Consider the following 18,066-nt stretch of genomic DNA (forward strand, 5'->3'; position numbering starts at 1 on the left):
GGGGTAAAGCACTGTTTGGGCACACGTCGGGGCTCGGAAGGGAGAGAGCACCATTTTACTTTTTCAACGCAAGATTGGCTGGAATCAATGGTGGCGCCGTGTCGCGTTTGGAGACCCCCTGATGTGCCTAAAAAGTGGAAACCCCTCAATTCTAACCCCAACACACCCCTAATCCCAACCCTAACCACAACCCCAACCCAAACACACCCCTAACCCTAGTCTTACCCCTAATTCCAACCCTAACCCTAAGGCTATGTGCTCACGTTGCGGATTTGTGTGGATTTTTCCGCAGTTTTTGAAAAATCTGCAGGTAAAACGCACTGCACTTTACCTGCTGATTTACCGCGGATTTCCAGTGTTTTTTGTGTGGATTTCACCTGCGGATTCCTATTATGGAGCAGGTGTAAAACGCTGCGGAATTGCACAAAGAATTGACATGCTGCGGAAAATACAACGCAGCGTTTCCGCGCTGTATTTTCCGCACCATGGGCACAGCGGATTTGGTTTTCCATAGGTTTACGTGGTAATGTAAACGTGATGGAAAACTGATACGAATCCGCAGCGACCAATCCGCTGCGGATCCGCAGCCAAATCCGCACCGTGTGCACATAGCCTAATTCTAACCCTAATTCTAACCCTAATTCTAGCCCTAAGTGCAACCCTAGCCCTAAGTGCAACCCTAGCCCTAAGTGCAACCCTAAGTGCAACCCTAGCCCTAAGTGCAACCCTAAGTGCAACCCTAAGTGCAACCCTAAGTGCAACCCTAGCCCTAAGTGCAACCCAAAGTGCAGCCCTAAGTGCAACCCTACCCCTAACCCTACCCCTAACCCTACCCCTAACCCTACCCCTACCCCTAACCCTAATGGAAAAACAAAAATAATTATATTTTCTGTATTTTATTATTATCCCTACCTATGGGGGTGATAAAGTGGGTGATTTATTTACTATTTTTCTTATTTTGATCGCTGTGATAGAACTTATCACAGCGACCAAAATGTGCAGGAACGAATCTGCCGGCTGTCAGATTCGGCGGGCGTACTGCGCATGCGCCCGCCATTTTCCAAGATGAAAATTTTCCAAGATGGGCTGAAGTACCACTCCCCCTCTCCCTGCAGATCGGGTACAATAGGAGTTAACCCCTTCACCCGATCTGCAGGGACGCGATCATTCTGTGACACATCATATGCGTCACAGGTCGGGAAGGCACCGACTTTCATGACGCATACGCTGTGTCACAGGTCGGGAAGGGGTTAATGGTCAACCTGGCCTGAGACACGTATTTTTGCATAACAAGGAAGCGCCTCACGGCAACGCGCGTCTCCTGATTCTCCCCCTCCCGGAAATCACTAAATTGTATGTCTCGGTGGAGATTCTGGAACCCCTGACCTGAGCATGTTTCACATTCTTAACCTCCCGGCAGCGTGCGTCTCCCGATTCCCCCATACTGGTACTTACCACGCTGTGGCTCCGCACGCAACTCTGCCAGAAGCTGCGGGGTCTTATAGCGGAGGTCTGCCCACTTTTTACGCAGCTGCTGCGCACTGCGTCGGACGCCAAACCTCCTCTCCATCATGCGCCCAATGCGGCGCAGCACCTCCAGCTTGTGCAGGTTCGGGTGCGCAGGTCGACTATCCCGGCCCTCATAGTCAAGGGCATACATGTGGTGCACAAAAAATGCCATCTCTGGCCGCCCCAGAGGAGCTGAACGCTGACGCGCCGCCATTTTGCCCTCAAAAAACGCTCAACCACCTAACCACGCCCAGAGGAGGTCCTTGACTCATGCCGCGCGATCAACATCGCTATAGCGTCTCCGTTTCAGCACTGCGTCGCGATTGTGACGCCGACTCCAGAACTACCTTTTTTGCGTTCTCGTTATCAATCCGCAGCGCTCATCGTCTTTGTTTCAGTGTTTATGTGGCTTGGGCAGCTTGGGCATCCATGGGGTATGGCTGTTGTGTCAACACTGTTTTATTTGACATGTACATGTATAGAATCTTAAATTATAATGTTTACTTTTTTGGTGAGCGAATGCAGCTTTGGACACGCAACGCAGAATGCAAATGTAAACGCATTACCTCTGCAGCGTTTTGTGACACATGCATTAACTTTTTAAATGTTTTTAGGCTACGTTCACATTTGTGGTCAGCGCCGCAGCGTCGGGTGCCGCAGCGTCGCCGCATGCGTCATGCACCCCTATATTTAACATGGGGGCGCATGGACATGCGTTGTGCTGCGTTTTGCGCCGCATGGCCGCAAGCGTTGGACGCAAGAAACGCATCAAGTTGCATATTTTTTCGTCCAACTTTCGGCCAAAAAGGACGCATGCGGCGCAAAACGCAGCGTTTTGCCGCGTTTTTGTTTGCGTTGTGCGCTGCGGCGCCGACGCTGCGGCGCACAACGCAAATGTGAGCGTAGCCTTAGGGGCACCAAAAAACAGCGTCGTGTGGTGTCCTCTGCACAATCGAGACGCAGTGCTGAAACCCCTGTGAAGTGTGATATTAATTATCAGTTTCAGTATATTGTTAGCTTTGATCTGCAGCACTCTACATGTGTTTTTAAAGGTTTCGTATGTTTACTTTATGTGTAGAGAGAGAGCGGCGGCAACGTATACCAGCCATAGCCAGCAGTACAACACCTTCCGCCAGCAGTGTGAGCCCACAGCCCGGGACGTCACGTAAGTTAACAATAATTGATTGCTATTTTTTTACCTGCATACGTGACATAAGAGGGTACCGGAAATATTTGAATACATTACAGACGCAGTAATGACCCAGCGGCCTACCACGCCTCCACCATCTTTAGAGAGCAGACGGCCTCGCACCACTACACCACCCTCAACACCTCACTTCCGCCACTCCTCTTCCTCTCCCGGGTCGGCGGCATTCACCCCAGAAGCTACCATACGTAAGTGACCAAAACAGTGAGTGCTTCCCAACGGCGTTTTCCATAGTTAACCAGATGTGTTATTATTTCCTTTTAGGTGCTGCAGCAGTGGCCAGATCGCTGGGATGGGAAGTAAGCAGCTCTGGTTCTGGCAATGAAGAACCGGCGTCCCTTCTCCGTAAGTATCAAGATAATACGAGTGGTTATCTGCGAGATGTCACAATAGACAACTAAAAAAGTAAAATTTAATAAAATAAACATGGCCCTGTGGGGCCAGACCAAATTTAAATTTACAACACACTATGGTCGTGCCCCAGAGGTCGAGATGTATTTTCAGCGGAATCACCGTCAGTTCTCCAACCTCTTCTATCCACAGAACCGCCCAACGTTGAGAGAGCTCATGGCGAGACAATAGCGCCTGGAGCGGACAGCAGGGCTCCTGCAGCAGACAGCAGTGATCCTCCAGGCTCAAGTAGAGCAGCAGGGCGTGACGCTGCGACACCTGTTGGGCCGTGGAAGGAGATATTTTTTTTTTTTTTTTTTTTTTTTTGGGTTATGTAATATTTTGTTGTTAAATACCAAGAAATTGTTACAAAAAAACAAAAAATCTTCGCATTCTTTCTTTAATGTTTACCAAGATATAAGGGTTAACAGCACCATTTTATAGGCATCTCATCTCATTTAAAGGTAATTTAGAGAGGTTTATATGATTTAAAATACGATTGTGTGCGGGTAAACCATTGTTTGGGTGCATGCATGGCAGAGCTTGAAATGGAAGGAAGTCGCCATTTGACTTTGGAATGCAATCTAGACCGATCGCTATAACGTAGTATCCCGTCAATGGGGATTATAGAGTCACAGGACACCTTGACGGCATAGGACGTCATATGAGGACCACTTTATCTAAACTGGAAAACCAAGAATTACGGGAGTAATAAATACAATTTAATTTTATTACACAAAAGTTAGTGACCTACTCGCCATATTAAATTGTGGACACGAAAGCATATCCTGCATATTGTTGAGTAAACAGCAAAGCAAAAAGAAATATTTTTTTTTTAGACAGCGCAATCCTGCCAGGTTACAGCTCCAGAACCATTAAAGTACTGACAGTATTTTTCTCGACAGTCCCTTGCATCGTCTGCCTGTCTGCCAGATCCAAGTGCTTGAAGAGCTGTTAAATTATCAGGTTGTGTACGCCATTCCCCAGGCACAATATCTCCGGTTCTTGGGTCCACTGCATCAATGAATGAAGGAGGAGAATAGGAGCTGGTATCATGACGTCTCAGGAAATTATGGAGCACACAGCATGCCAAAACCACAAAGTCTATAGACGGCAGCTTCAAGTTGATAGCTGTGTGGAACACTCTAAACCGATTTGCCATAATCCCAAAGGCATTTTCAACCACACGACGGGCCCTCGACAACCGGTAATTATAGATTCGGCGCTCCCGTGTGAGTGTTCTCTGCGCAAATGGCTTCAGCAAATGTGGATGAAGAGGGAAAGCTTCATCAGCGATGAAAACAAAATTGAGGTTTGCTTTTGTGTCTTCATTTATTGGCAACTGCAGTTGATTGTTCCTCAAGCGTTCCCCAAATGAAGTGTGTTCAAAAACACCACCGTCGGAGACTCGACCATTCATGCCAACATCCACATCTACGAACTCATAGTTTGCATTGACAAGGGCCATGAGGATCACACTGAAATATCCTTTGTAGTTGAAAAAAAAGGATCCAGAGTTGGCTGGTTGCGTGATGCGCACATGCTTTCCATCTAATGCGCCACCGCAGTTTGGAAACTGCCACAGCTGATCAAAATCGGAAGCAATCCTCTTCCAGTCCTCCGCCGTCTTGGGAAACTGCAAGATGAGAAGGGAACATGTAAAAATTAGGTCAAATATCTTGTTGTGCACATACACTCTCATGTGGACATCCTAGAGTGATTGACGCGCAGTATGGATTAGTATAAAAAAGTCAACAATCCTGAATATGCAGGCAGCCTTTTTATCAGACTGCTACACAGACTGAGAGGGGGTGCTAAACAATATATCAAAATAATATAACCTATAAAAATACGTTGGGAGCAGCAAATAAAAGAAGGGTGGCGCAGGATTGTAGCAGCACATGTCAGAATGGAGCCGCAAAATGGGAGCAGCACATGTCAGAATGGAGGCCGCAGGATTGGAGCAGCTCATGATAGGATGGCGAACAGATACCAATAGAAATGTGCGCCGCCAGGGCGTAGAACGGGTTACATAGCTAGTATAATATATCGACATAACACAGCTGCCATAAAAATATAGTAGTACCTCCATATAATGCCTTAAGCTGTGCACAATGGCCTCGCATGTCTCCGGAATCACACCGCTCAGGAAAGGTCTGGAAACAGCTGCGGAAAACTGCAAATCCTGAAGAGACCTTCCTGTAGCCAGGAACCGCAGTGTCACCGCCAACCTTTCATCCACGGGCACGGCTGCACGCATCGGCGTATCCCGCCTTTGTATGAGGGGCGTAACAGCAGACAGTATTATCTTGAATGATTCCTCTGACATCCTAAGGTAGTTTCGGAAATCATGAGGGTTATTATCACGTAACTCTCTTATGAGACCCATGTGTGACAATGTGGATCTTTTCTGCAGCCAGCTCCGGGTCCACATGCGACGTTTTCGTTTAGGACGTCTCTCCTCTAGGAGCCGTGCTGCCTCAAATAACAGGGCAGCAGCAACGACTGAACTCTCATCGGAAGTGAGCATACTTCCTAAAAAAGAAAACAAACGTACAATAAAAACATGTGCTTACAAAACAATGTTTTGACCGTTGATCTATGTTACTACTGGCATTAAAGGGGGCAGTAAACCATCTCGATCTGTAAAAGGATTAATTATTTGGGCCACGCTACAGCTGTGTACCTGAGGTTCTCTGGCCTACCCTACTCTCCATAAAGGAACAATCGACCACGCTCCAGCGCTTATCCCCGTTGGAGCGCGACATCTGCTACGCTGTAGCGTTATACATACCTTTTGCGGTAAAAGTCTGTAGTTTTTAACAGTAGTTATCAAGGTCCAGGGAATTCAGCGAATTTACGTTCTCCAGAGAGAGAGAGAGATAAATAGAGCGCTCGACAGTTCCGGTTTTATCCGCAGGAAACAATAGTCCTTTGTCTGTCGAATGAGCGCACAGTATTGTACTGCCCAATCAGCACACAGGAGGTGGAGAATTTAGCGCTCCTACGTAGCCAGCTCCTCCGCCCTTTACATCGTATACAATATCGTGCACACCTCTGTCACACTATGCGATCATGCCGCCACAGCGGGACACTAGACGACGAAAGAAAGTTTCAAACGATGTGCTACGACGTACGATTCTCAGCGGGGATCCGGATCGCAGTAGCGTGTCAGACACAACGATATCGTAACGATATCGTTAGAACGTCACAGATCGTACCGTCGTAACGATGAAAATTTCACTGTGTAAAGGTACCCTAAATGCACTTATCTTAATGGACAACAGTGTAATCTCAGATGTAATTACTGTTGTCTGGTACCAGTCACATTGTATTGTAAGATCAATCTTTATCATGTGATTAACAACACAAATACCTTCCCACTACGTGTAAGGTTCCCACTACGTAGAAATTACATGCCAGTGAGCCTTACTTCTTTAACCAGAAAGGATCTTTGAACAAATTATTAAACAGTATGTATCTAGGTAATATAATAAGAATACGGTAATTAACCAGCGCCAGCATGGGTTTGTAGCAAACAAGTCATGCCAGCCTAATGTAATTTCCTTTTATAATTGAATCACTGACTGGGAGGATAAGGGAAAAGTGGGAGATATAGTATATCCCAACTTCAGAAAAGCATTTGATTAAGTATCTCATACTATCTTTATTGAAAAGATAACCAAGTATGGGATTGACAAGGCAATGGTTAGGTGGATTCAAAACTGGCTCAGTGATTGTACTCAAATAGTGATGATAAATGGTTGTACATCCAACTGCAGGAGTGCTTCAAGTGGGGTACCACAAGGTTCTGTCTTGGCCCCAGTATTGTTCAACATTTTTATAAATTATCTAGATAACAGAACTGAAGGTAAACTAATCAAATTTGCAGATGGTGCAAAGCTAGGAGGGATAGCTAACACTAGAGAAGACAGAGAAAGGATTCAGAAGGATCTAGATAAGCTTGAACAATGGGGAGCAACTAATAGAAATGCAAGATTCTACATCTGAGCAAGAAAAATGAAAATTTAATCTACAGAATGGGAGGAATAGAACTAAGCATCAGCATGTGTGAAAAAGGCTTGGGTATACTAATAGATCACAAACTGCACATGAGTCAAGAGTGTGATGCAGCAGCAAAAAAAGCAAACACTAGAGTCTAGATTACGTAAAATAATTATCGTCCTCTACTCCTCCTTGTTCAGGCCTCCTCTAGGATACTGTATCCAGTTCTGGGCACCATATTTTAAAAAAGACACTGAAAAAACTTCAAGCAAGTTCAAAGAAGAGTTACCAGGATGGTGAGCGGACTCCAAAGTATGTCCTACGAGGAATGTTTAATGGATCGTGGAATGTATAGCTTGCAAAAATGAAGGTTAAGAGGAGACTTATTAGCGTTTAAACATATTTGAAGGGATGTCACAGCTGCAGAGCGATCACCCTTATTCTCATTTGCACATGGAAACACGAGAAGCAATGGAATTAAACTGTAAGGGAGAAGATCAAGATTAGATATTAGAAAAACTTTTTGACATTGAAGGTGATCAATGAGTGGAACAGGCTGCAATGAGAAGCGGTGAGTTCTCCTTCAATGAAAGTCTTCAAACAGAGTCTGGACAGATAGCTGTCTGAGATGGTTTAGTGAATCCTGCATTGAGCAGGGGGCTGAACATGATGACTCTGGGGGTCCCTTGTAAATCTAACATCCTATGATTCTATGATAAGTCAGTTTCAAATTATTAAAAAATGTCATCTAAAATCTATCTCATTTACAAGGGCTAATAAAATAAGGGATATATTATGGCCTGGAAAGGTATATTTTGGCCTAGGCTATTTTCACCCCCTGTTATAGCTTAGCCAAGGCAGTTTATCCCCTGGGCTATACTCTGGCCTGGGCCAAACTATACCTGGGTTTAATTTGGATAGGAATTAATTTGGTCTGTTACACCGGTACGTCAATTTGCGGGTAGTAGCTTCAAAATAGTATGTATTGGTACATCTAATGTAGGGAAAGGGTTAAGGAACTCTATGCAACACTAAACTGTTGGTTTTTAATATATATATATTTTTTTAATTATTTCTTACTATAGATGATCTCATTTCTTGGCATCACAGACTTGGCCCTATCTCGAATCTCTTCACATGTAACAGACAGGACATTCAGCATTTCCTACTCACACACCACCTCCTCATTTCGTCAATATCTGTCAGTGTCCCGCAAGATAAATTTGCAGGACCCCTGCTCTTCTCCATTTACACCTTTGGCCTGGGACAACTCGTAGAGCCCCACAGCTTTCAGTATCATCTCTATGCTGATGACACACAGATCTACATCTCTGAACCCGTTATCACCTCCTTACTAAACAAAATTCAACAATATCGGTCCGCTATTTCATCCTTCTTCTCTGCTAGATTTCTAAAACTTAACATGGACAAAACACAATCCATAATTTTTCCCCATCTCACTCAACTCCCCCAACAGACCAATCCATTAAAGTAAATGGCACCTCACTCTCCCCAGTCCAAGCTCGCTGCCTCGTGGTAATCCTGGACTCTAATCTCTTCTTCCAACCACATATCCAAACCCTTTCTACTTACTGCCAACTCCAACTAAAAAATGTTTCCAGGATCCGTACATTCCTTAATCAAATTTCTTCAAAAACTCTAGGGCATGCCCTCATCAATCTCCCTCATCAATTACTGCAATCTTCTGCTATGTGGCCTTCCTTCTAACACTCTTGCAACCCTCCAATCTATCCTAAACTCTACTGCCTGAATAATCCATCTGTCCCCCCCGCTATTCCCTGGCCTTTCCTCTCTGTTAATCTCTTCACTGGCTGCCCATTGCCCAGAGATTCCAGTTCAAAACCTTAGCCATTGCATACAAAGACATTTAACAACATGTCTCCTCTATAAATCTGTCACCTAGTACTTAATTTCTCACAACCTCCGATCCTCACAAGATCTCCTTCTCTACTCCCCTCTTTTCGTCTGTTCTCATAATTGTATACAAGATTTCTCCTGAGCATCCCCCCTACTCTGGAACTCTCTACCAAAACATATCAGACCTTTTCCAGCAAGCTTACAACCGGCAGTGAACCCCGTTTCACCACACTTCTGCAAGACCAGCTCTACCGTCACCTACTGTATCCTCACCCATCCCTTGTAGACTGTCAGCCTTGGCTGACAGAATCCGCTCTCCTCCTGTATCAGTCAGTGACTTGTGTTGTTTAAGATTATTGTACTTGTTTCTTATTATGTATACCCCTTTTCACATGTAAAGCGCCATGGAATAAATGGCGCTATACTAATAAATAATAATAATATTAAATAGGCACAGTTTTCTTTTTGTATTTTTGTGGCCCTTTTTTATTTGTGTTTTGCACAACAGTGGAGTCCCTTTCAGTGTAACATAGATTATTTTGTGTGATTATATATATACCCTTATTATGTAAATGGTTACCTGATGAACGCTGTATCCATCACTTGTTATATTAGTTGTGTTGACCAATTTAAATTGTTATTGCACATCTGCTTCAACTATCTCGACTTTGATGAGAAGAAGATGACAAAGCCACAAACATTGTCAGCTGCTTGAGAATGACATTGTAACTATTTGTATCCCATTGGTCTAGGTTGTAGAAAGATAGGATTTTTATCTTATCATTGATTAAATGGACGTCTACTGCTTCAAAGTAAAACCCTACATACTATATTGTTACATTTCTTTCCCTGATAATCTATTTTTTTACCATTAATCAACAGAACATTTTGGATTATTTGGTCCCCAAGTCTCATAGATGATTTCAGCTTCAGAAAGCCATCCCCTATTGTACATAACTTTAAAGCATATCTGTCACTTTAAGAAACATTTCCGAATTAAATTTCATGTGCACACATGACAAATAACACTATGTCCATGATTTGACTTTTCTACACATTTTTTCCTCTCCAGACTCTACCACTAGTTTTCAGTTATCTTTGGCCTAGTGGGTGAAGAACTAGCTGCTATGATGTCTCCCATAAAAATACACTCAATGAAATGATTTATTGCTCTTTTTTCTCTAGAGCACAGAAACAGAAGCAGTAACAGCATTGAGAACATTATGCTGAAGTACTTAGCAATGTGGCTGTGAATCCAGCAGTGAAGTCAAATAAATTTGCTAAATCTGATTATTTCTCTGCCCGTAACAGTTTAGTTTCTCAATGCGCCAAGTGTTCCTCACTGCTCCTCCTGGAGTTGAATAGGAGCAGAAACCTGAAACTGGAGAGCTGTAACCTGATACTCCAGAAAGCTAACAAGATTATTTTAACAATTTTTCAGAGAGAATGGTCAGTCAAGTATACAAGTGGGAGCAGGAGAAGTGGTTCATAAGTGGAGAAAAAAATATTTATCTGAAAAGAGTTTTGACCATTTCAAATTAGGGTGGCTCTTTTCAGTTTCAGACATATTCAGTGTCAGTCCAAAAGGTACTGCCAACATTTTGAATGAATATTTTCCATACATTTATTGGCTAGAAAGATGGCTACAAATTACCTTATGCAGATCTTACTTTTTAATCTGTCTGTCATAAAGTGTATATCATGTCTGCCATAAGATAGACAGTATTGCATGTACTGTAAATTGTGTAAACTTACAGCAAATTTCTTAACCAACAAAATCACATTATTTACAAGCACGAAAGGCAATTTTTCTTTGATCTAAAGCATCATTGACAAAATGCCAGCCACTTGTCATAAAATATCATAGCAAAGGATTACATTACTAAAGCTGACAAGTAATTAAAACCAAGAAAACTTGTCTTGGACTGAAAACACATGTCAGCGGGATGTCTCTTTATTTCTAGGCTTAAAAACCAATTAACAATTAAAACACAAAAAATATACCAAAAGCAGCGATCTCAATATTACATAACTTACATACAATAGTCTTTTTAGATACTGCAAGAAAATGAATATTTTTGCAATTTTTGGTTTCAAGCTGTGTTCTACTGTGATTCAGGTAACTCATTTTTGGAAGCACAGTAATATGAATAGAATTAATAGACCTGCATACAGCAATATTACTCCATCATAGTACATTTTACTTTGGAACACACAGAATGTTAAGTCACCTAATGTTAAATAGACGTGTTTCATATTTTTATGCTACAAAAGAAGGTATCTACAATATATACAGTATCAAGTACAATTTTTGCATTTGTAAAGCAATAAGGATAGAAGTTAAAAGAAAAAAAGTGCACTGCAACAAGTCTTACATCCCGCACACCTACAGTGTTTTCCCATGATAAATAGTATGTTTTGGACTAAGGTGAGTGTTTAACGTCTCCTCCATACCCATTGGATAAAAGTCGTCTGAATCTGCAATTTTCACAGAATCGGCAGACTATCTTGGGCGTGTGGAGACTTTTTGAAATGAATAATCTGACTCTTGTTTTTGCAAGCAATTAAACAGCAATTAAGCCTCCCACACGCAATGGTTTGGCCGATCGTTCATCAGGAAGCTATCTCAGATGTTTCTTATATACACAGGAGAGTTCCTTCTTCTGAAGGCTCCTTAGTCCATGAGCCGGGCCAGATATCGGTACCACCCGGAGTGACTAATTTTCTTTGGTATTTTTAGGTAGATGCATGTCTGTAGTTTATTTTTTGATATGATAGCCCTTACATATACGTAGCTTATTAACCCCTTCAGCCCTAGGCCTATTTGTACCCAAGTGCCTAAGCCAATCTGACCTGTGCCACTTCATGGGCTAATAACTTTGGAACGCTTTCACCTATCCAAGCCATTCTGAGATTGTTTTCTCGTGACATATTGTACTTCACGTCAGTGCTAAATGGGAGTCAATATATTTTACCTTTCTATATAAAAAAATGCTAAATATTCGGAAATTTTGGAAAAATCGGCAATTTTTTAACTTTGAAATTCTCTGCTTTTTACAAAAATACTGATACCCCCCATAATAGTTATTAATTTACACTCCCCACATGTTTACTTCATATTGGCATCATTTTGAAAATGAAACCTTATTGTTTTACGACGTAATAGGGCTTATAGTTTTATGCGCAATTTTTCACATTTACAGCAAAACCCACTTTTCAAAGGACCAAGTCACTTCTGAAGTCACTTTAAGGGGCTTACATAACAGAAACCACCCATAAATTACCCCATTTTGCAAACTACACCCCTCAAGCTGTTCAAAACTCATTTTTAAAAACTGTTAACCCTTTAGGTGTTCCACAGGAATTTTAGCATGAGCCAAGAACCAAATATGACGATATCGGTACCACCCGGAGTGACTAGATGTAGTATTTGTAACAAAATTTAATCCAAGTTATGTAAATACACACTGAACATGTCATGTGCATATATATATATATATATATATATATATATATATATATATATATATATATATATATATATGTTACTCCATAATATCTTCAACATCGGACTCTGAATCTGACTGTTGTTCTACTGGCTCGTCTTCAGTACCCTTGTTCTGGCATGTCTGTAATCTGCACATGTCTGTGCACTTCAGGCCATTGCTGAGGCAAGTACACTGAGGAAGTTCACATGACCGCACACACTTGCAGGACAGTAGCTGTATAATAGCTTCTGGTGCTGGTGCCCCTTGCATCCACTTGACAACAAGCTTTCCGTCGTTATCTATCATCCAACCGCAGTCTGTTGGGTTTGCAACCCATGGCTGGCTCTGCAGACTTCTCCTCCAGATCGCAGCCTGGTAGTTTGCACGCAGTGCATGCATGAAAAGGCAGTCCTGGCAAGGAGGGAGTTGACTTGACTCTACCACTCCACGTCTGGCACAGAACAGCTGATAACGGAGCCTGTTTACCTCAGTTGTTTGGGTAGTTGGCAGGTACATGTGGCAGGTGATTTCCTGTAACTTCTCAAAAAGTTCGGTAGACACTTCCCATGAACGACCAACTTCCTGAAAGGCATCCTGGTATGTCTTGTTCATCTTCAACTGCTTGAGTGTCGTCATCTTCCCACGGCCAGCGAATGCACTGACGGTGTCACAGCCTGTAAATGCATGCATACCAATCAATGAATCACATACGCTGCCTCCCAATGTTCGGCTCAGAGTGGTGATATCCAGGAATCTTGTCCGGTTCTGTGTACCGCATTTCTGGAACAGGTGGGATGGGATTTTGTGGCACATGCCCAGACACAGGACCATGACATCAGTATCCTCCGAAGTGATGATGACCGACTTGTAACCAGATTCTGCTGCATGAAGAGCATGGAGAAGGAGGCGTGTGTCTGCTTCTTCTTGATTTGACTTAAGGTCAGCAGCCTCTTCCCACTGTTCTTTGGTGATCTTAAAGCAGAGCTGCTCACATGTGACATACAGCTCCTTCTCCTCAAGCTTCTCCCTGTGGTGTTTCGCCTTCCATTCTTCTACCAGAAACTTTATGAGACTTGCCTTGTTGGAGGAACTACTTAGAAGCTTTTTCCACTGCTGGATGTTGTGCCCATGTTGAATGTTCTTGAAATGGATCCCTGTGCCTTCATATCTGTTGACTCTTTCTGTATCTTTGATGGATGTCTCCTTGTAGACGTCAAAGACAATATCAATGCGCTTGCTCTTAGCACCCTCATGGATAGCGCGACTCATTGCTGTGCCTGCTAGCTGGCCAAATGTTGCATTGTTTCCCTTCAGTTTCTGAACCAGGCTCATCCCATCAATGATGGTTGCAGAGGGCTCGGGGATCACTTCTGCAGGACGAGCATTCCTCTCCAACTCCCTTGCGAGGGCAGCCTTGTTGGTCTTGCGGATAGACCCATCACCATTGGCAAGTGCCCATGGCAATGGACCCAGGGGATGAGTCAAGACATCACTCATTTGTAGCTTTCTGTTCTCAGCTACAAGTATCATCTGGCCAAATAGGTTTCTGTCAGCCTTCAAAATTACCTCCTTGCCAAGACCTTGTCTGCGTGTCTTCATTTGGATGTTAGAGAACGTTTTAAGTTTGTTCTTCGTCATCTTGTCATGAAACAATGTAGTTGGCTTATCGGTACCCAAACGCTCATCCTTGAATGTTTGATATGCATCCTCTCCTATACTGTATGCCCCTTGAAGGTCTTTGGCTACATCTGGTGGTGCTACAGTCGCTGTTGACAAACTGATAAGTTCACCATTATGCTCTTTGTTGAAGGGGTTCACCCAACCTGTCTCCAGCAGTTGAACGAAAGATTGGACATCGGCTTCATCTCTTCTAATCCTAGACACCTGTAGGTCTGAATGGCTGAAGTCAGTATATTGTTGGCCTACCAGGGCCCTCAGCTGCCTCAAGTACATACTGCGGTACTCTGATGTCAGGTAGAACCTGGAAACAGCTCCAACTTTGAGGCTGAAGCCTTTTGTGCCCCCTGGTGTCTGGGTGTCTTTGTTGATTGTCTCTTCAATGGTCTGGTCCACAGGAATTCGTCCAAAAGGATTCTTGCTACCGATCTGGACCGAAAAGCCACCTTGCATGAAGTATTCATGGACCTCTGGGTGTTCTATGGGCAGCCGAGACATTGTGGCATAGTAATAGGTTAGGTATCGGGCATAGTTGACCTTGTCATAGGCAAAACACCATGGTATCATCTGTCGGATTGCTCCTAGGTGAAGCATCCAGTTGCCTTCTCTTGAAGCTCGAACCAGGGCCAGCATGGTCTCGACCATGTCCAAGTATGACATCCAGAATGCTGAGAGTTGTTCATTTCTGAGGGTCTCAAGATAAACTTGAAAGAGCTTCAGGGTAAGTGTGCAAGATTCATTATCCAAGAGCTTTTCGAAGGATCCCTGCGACACACTGATGCGAAAGTTTGTGATGTTCTTCAGTGTTTCATCCAGATGGTGAAGGTCCCTTGCATGGTTTTCTTCTAGCCATGGAAGGAAGTTTTTCCATGCAAGCCTCATAAGTGCTTCATAGACCAGCTTGTGTAGTCTCACTGCTCTGTTGTACCTCCGGCCGTCCATCACTCCAGACACTGATCCTTCAGCGATTACACCGGATTCAACACACAGATCTCTAAGGCCTGCATCCTGAAATCTGTTCCCTATGATAGAGAGGAGATTACAGATTGTGTGGAAGACACCCATTCTAATTATAATGTTCTTGAACTTCTCCTGTTTCCAGATAACCTCGGCAGCTTTGGCATAGAGTGCTTGATCAAACACACACACAATTCTGTTAAGCTTCAGGGTCTGCATGATGGCATGTGTTTGCTCCAAGACTTCATTCACAGTGGACATGGCTGTTGCAGGAGCATTGATAGTGGGCAGGTAGCTTACAGTGTCCTGGGCCACTACAATGTCGCTGCGGATTTTTATGTTGAACCCAGTCCAACTGCTGGTGGTCTGATCCTCATGGTCTGACATTCTAGCCAGAAGCCAGATATGGTTTTTGGTTTTTGAATCCTGGACCTCCTTGGTAGTGTTAACATTCGAAGTCTCAATCCTGGGTGGCTCTCCCCGCTGCCCAACATTGTATATCGGTAGCATTAATTCTGTCAGAGTTATGCTTCTTTTCTTCGACTTGGTTACATCTGGCAGGACTTTCTTTGTCACAGAGCATGCAACATTGGACATTGGCCTCTACAGAGGGAGATAGGAGCTCTGCAGAGAAGACCGGAGAGTCCTGTTCAGCACAGAACGTGTATGTGTCAGTGTGTGTGCGTGTGTTGGGGCACCTCAGGGTGTCTTCAAATGTGACATAGCCCCCTAGATTTCTTCCAGTAAAATTTGCACTCCAAAAGTCATTTGGCGCTCCTTCCCTTCCGAGGCCTGCCGTTCCCCAATACTGCAGTGTACGACAACATATCGGGTGTTGTTGTGTTCGGGAGAGATTGGTGAACAAATAGTGGGGTGCATTTTTTGCTGGTACACCTCTTAAAAATAAAAAAATGAGCCTAAAATGACACCTTCATGTAAAAAATGCACTTTTTCCATTTTCTCAACCAAGTGTTTCCAACTACTGTGAAACACTGGTTGGGTCAAAGTGGTCACTATACCCCCTAAAAGATTCCTTGGGGGTGTAGTTTCCAAAATAGGGTCACTTTTTGGGGTTTCCACTGTGGGGGTACCTCAGGCAGCCTTCAAATGTGACATGGCCCCCTAGATTTCTTCCAGTGAATCCGCCACCCAAAAACCACATAGCGCTCCTTCCGTGTTGAGCTGTGCTGTGTGCCCATACTTTAGTTTACGAGTACATGTGGGGTGTTTCTATAAACTGCAGAATTAGGGTAACCAAGTTTGGGTTTGCCGTTAACCCTTGCTAGGTTGCAGGTAAAATTGGATTACAATGTAATATCTGGAAAAAAAATGAAATTTTGAAATTTCGCCTTCATTCTGCTAAAATTCCTGTGGAACACCTAAAGGGTTAACAGTTTTTAAAAATGAGTTTTGAACAGCTTGAGGGGTGTAGTTTGCAAAATGGGGTAATTTATGGGTGGTTTCTGTTATGTAAGCCCCTTAAAGTGACTTCAGAAGTGACTTGGTCCTTTGAAAAGTGGGTTTTGCTGTAAATGTGAAAAATTGCGCATAAAACTATAAGCCCTATTACGTCGTAAAACAATAAGGTTTCATTTTCAAAATGATGCCAATATGAAGTAAACATGTGGGGAGTGTAAATTAATAACTATTATGGGGGGTATCAGTATTTTTGTAAAAAGCAGAGAATTTCAAAGTTAAAAAATTGCCGATTTTTCCAAAATTTCCGAATATTTAGCATTTTTTTAAAATAGAAAGGTAAAATATATTGACTCCCATTTAGCACTGACGTGAAGTACAATATGTCACGAGAAAACAATCTCAGAATGGCTTGGAGAGGTGAAAGCGTTCCAAAGTTATTAGCCCATGAAGTGGCACAGGTCAGATTGGCTTAGGCACTTGGGTACAAATAGGCCTAGGGCTGAAGGGGTTAATAAGCTACGTATATGTAAGGGCTATCATATCAAAAAATAAACTACAGACATGCATCTACCTAAAAATACCAAAGAGAATTAGTCACTCCGCTTGGTACCGATATCGTCAAATTTGGTTCTTGGCTCATGGACTACCTGTGTCCTGTATCAGAGAGCCTCTGCCCCAGACAAATCTGGTGGTGGCTTATCTCAAGGAGAACAAAAAGATTGGTAGTCCAAAATCAGACATGCCGGATTCATATCTCCCCACACAATTAAGGGTATGTGCACACGTTGCGGATTTCTTGCAGAAATTTCCTGAAGAAAACCGGAAATTCTCTGCAAGAAATCCGCATTTTTTTTTTTGCGTTTTTTTTCCGGTTTTTTTGCGTTTTTTTAGCATTCTGCAAGCGTAATTAGCTTGCAGAATGCTAAAGTTTTCCAAGCGATCTGTAGCATCGCTTGGAAAACTGACTGACAAGTTGGTCACACTTGTCAAACATAGCGTTTGACAAGTGTGACCAACTTGTTACTATAGATGCTGCTTTTGCAGCATCTATAGTAAAAGATAGAACGTTTAAAAATAATAAAAAAAATAAAAAAAAGGCTTATACTCACCCGCAGACATCAGATCTCCTCACCGGCGTCCGTTCCGTATAGATGGTGTGTGCGCGCAGGGCCTTCCATGACGTCACGGTCACGTGAGCGGTCTCGACCAATCACAGGACAGTGACGTCATTCGGCAAGGTCCTTCACCGCACACCAGCTACAGGAACCGAAACCAGCGTGCAGCACAGAGGCGGGAACACTCCGGGGCCATCAGAGGGTGAGTATATGACTATTTTTTATTTTAATTCTTATTTTTTTACCAATTATATGGTGCCCAGTGCGTGGAGGAGAGTCTCCTCTCCTCCACCCTGGGTACCAACCGCACATAATCTGCTTACTTCCCGCATCGTGGGCACAGCCCCGTGCGGGAAGTAAGCAGATCAATGGACCCCTAGGTGTGCGGAATCCCCTGCAATTCCGCATTTTAATGAACATG

At 43.3% G+C, this 18,066-nt stretch overlaps 1 protein-coding gene and 1 long non-coding RNA gene across 2 annotated transcripts in view; one reads left to right on the forward strand and one right to left on the reverse strand.

Moving 5' to 3' along the window:
- Nucleotides 1-18,066, reverse strand: part of VIT (vitrin) — a 317,697-nt gene that overhangs the window by 271,559 nt on the left and 28,072 nt on the right. The gene's annotated exons all lie outside the window — the stretch shown is intronic.
- Nucleotides 2,318-3,394, forward strand: LOC143804687 (uncharacterized). The gene is made up of 4 exons (XR_013221075.1): nt 2,318-2,674; nt 2,758-2,904; nt 2,981-3,061; nt 3,260-3,394. It is a non-coding gene; the product is annotated as an uncharacterized LOC143804687 (long non-coding RNA).

Source organism: Ranitomeya variabilis, chromosome 2 (genome assembly GCF_051348905.1).
Source record: "Ranitomeya variabilis isolate aRanVar5 chromosome 2, aRanVar5.hap1, whole genome shotgun sequence".
Lineage (NCBI taxonomy): Eukaryota > Metazoa > Chordata > Amphibia > Anura > Dendrobatidae > Ranitomeya > Ranitomeya variabilis.